Genomic DNA, 2,845 nt, shown 5'->3' with positions numbered 1-2,845 from the left:
GAGAGAGAGAGAGAGAGAGAGAGAGAGAGAGAGAGAGAGAGAGAGAGCGCACTGGCAGGTTTTAACATTGATATTGACTACTTACTTGTAAACACTATCACCCTACTTCGGACTTCATGATGTTGTTTTGGACAGTGCCTTGCACGTAATATGCATTTAATAAATTTTTATTGAATTGAATTGTTCTTTGACCCAAATCCAAGCTCCGAGTCATATTCCAACTATTTTTGATGATTCAAAAATTGGATGAACTTCTTTATACCCAAATAAACCATTTCCATCCCTGGTCTCTGCCACTCTGTTAGGTTCCTCTCCCAAACTAAATGAAAGAAAGTACCAGAAAGCTCTCCAAATTGACTGACACCAAAATTATGGGAACTAATCACTTTGAAGTTTCTTGCCCTTGGACTTCAATGACTCTCACAATCTATGAGCTGAAAGTAAAATAAATCCCTCTAGTCATTCTGTTAATACCTTCCTTTCCAGGAAGGATTCACACAGTGCAAACTTTCTGAACAACTCAGAAATTTCATTTGAATCTGACATTGGCCTTGTAAGTAGAACCATATTATCTCAGCCAAGTGTCCATTTAGATCACAGTGGGCACATTTCTAAAATGCTACCATAATTAACAATGACAGTTGTTACTATAAACTTCTGTTTTCATAAGTTTCTAACTCTACTGTAAAATTCAGATCACCCAGGCTGAAACTTTGTATAGGAAACTTTTGCAGGCAGACAATTTTTTTTCCTCCCAAATTAAACAAGAGGGCGGGAGGGAATCATACCATAGTGTAGGAGTGTGATCCAATATAATTTTTTAGCATAAAGACCTATGTCCCTTTGGGGCGTGAAAGCCCTATAATGTGTATATGTAGACATGTATATATGTATATGTGCACACACCTCACGGAACTTGAGAACTCAGACTGATTCTATTAGTCCTATCCAACCTTAGGACAGTTAGTCTTATTTGGGTACTCATTCCCTCAAGCCCAGAAACAAGACTTAGTAGTCACCTTAAAAAATCATACAGTTAGGGGGCAGCTGGGTAGCTCAGTGGATTGAGAGCTAACCCTAGAGACGGGAGGTCCTAGGTTCAAATCCAGCCTCAGACACTTCCCAGCTGTGTGACCCTGGGCAAGTCACTTAACTCCCATTGCCTACCCTTACCACTCTTCTGCCTTGGAGCCAATACACAGTATTGACTCCAAGACGGAAGGTAAGGGTTTTAAAAAAAAAATCATGTAGTCCCATCTCCTCATTTTACAGATAAAGAAACTGAGTCCCAGGGAGTGAAGTTACTTGTCTAAGTTAACATCAGTGTCTTTGAATCGTGCTTCCCCACTGGTACCAGGCTAACATTCTTTTAAAACATTTTTATATTTATGTATATAAAATAATATTATATATATTTTATAATATTACTCATGTCTTTGGTTTTTGCATCATAAACATTTCCAGCTATATCTTCCTTTAATACACATACACATACATCCACGCACACATTCATACACACACACACACACACAACTCTCTCATGTCAAAGAAAAACAGTGAAACAAAAAATTGATAGTGACTGCATCTGAAAATATCAGCTACGTCCTGACTCTACAATCAGAAAGAAACAGAAATCGTTTCATTGAAACTGTAACCAAAGAGATAATCCATCTATTATCGGATCGATGCCAGTTTGAAGTGGTCAGTCTCTAGGGAATGTTCTAGTGATCTGTCCTTCGCTCTGCGCTGTCCAATGTATTCATTAATGTCACACATGAAAGCAGATAGCAGGCAGCACTCGGCCTGCTTACCATATACCAAGTCCTATAATGCTGATTCGCTACATTTGGCTGTAATTAATTGGCCATCTGAAAATCATTGAGAATAGGGCTCTCTCCATAACAGACTTCATCTCCCATGTGTTACAATGATGAGTCTCCTAACTCCCTTTCTGTAACTCCTGAAGCTGTTGGCAACTGTGAAAACAATAGTTTTAACATTTTGATTATAAAGTAACAAATAGCAGTTCGCCTTTATGATACTATATAGCTTCTCCCTCCAAAAACCATCTGCCCTTTTTTAAGTCTGGGTGTCCTAGAAGAATAACTTTTTCTTCTTACGCTGTTCTCACTCATATTTCCCTGCCTTGAGCAAAGAATCTCTGCTGGGAGAGTCATTCATCCAGGCTTCCTAGATATATTCCTTTCTAAAGCTCAGCTTCCAAATACCAGGGAATTCTCCCTAGAATCCATAGTTTTCTTTCTTCTAGAGTAGATGAACTCTAGAAGGTTCACGTTCATTGATGCTGTTTCCTACCCGCTTGTCTCTCCCTCTTCACCTGGCTCTGTGTGCTATTTTTGATTGGGTGAGTAGCTCTACTTCAAGATGCCATGGCCAACGATGGGGAGGGAGAAATGAGGTAGAGAAATACCTCCCCATTATCCATCCCATACTCTTTGGTAGAAGTACAGCAATCACACTTCACAAAGTTGCTCTTTGTTTTGACTATCTTTAGGGCTGACAAGTTTAGTTTAGTTCAGTTCAGTTCAGTTTAGTTTAGTTTAGTTTTTTTTTAAACCCTCACCTTCCATCTTGGAATCAATATTGTGTATTAGTTCCAAGGCAGAAGAGTGGTAAGGGCTAGGCAATGGGGGTGAAGTGACTTGCCCAGGGTCAAACAGCTGGGAAGTGTCTGAGGCCAGATTTGAACCTAGGACCTCCCATCTCTAGGCCTGGCTCTCAATCCACTGAGCCACCCAGCTGCCCCCAAGTTTAGATTTTTTTTTAAAAGGCTGCCACGGGTGTGACCAATTTTTGGTCTGCCCAAGGGGTAGAGTTCTCCTTA

The sequence above is a fragment of the Gracilinanus agilis genome, chromosome 4, assembly GCF_016433145.1.
Source record: "Gracilinanus agilis isolate LMUSP501 chromosome 4, AgileGrace, whole genome shotgun sequence".
Classification (NCBI taxonomy): domain Eukaryota; kingdom Metazoa; phylum Chordata; class Mammalia; order Didelphimorphia; family Didelphidae; genus Gracilinanus; species Gracilinanus agilis.
This window is presented reverse-complemented; position numbering follows the sequence as displayed.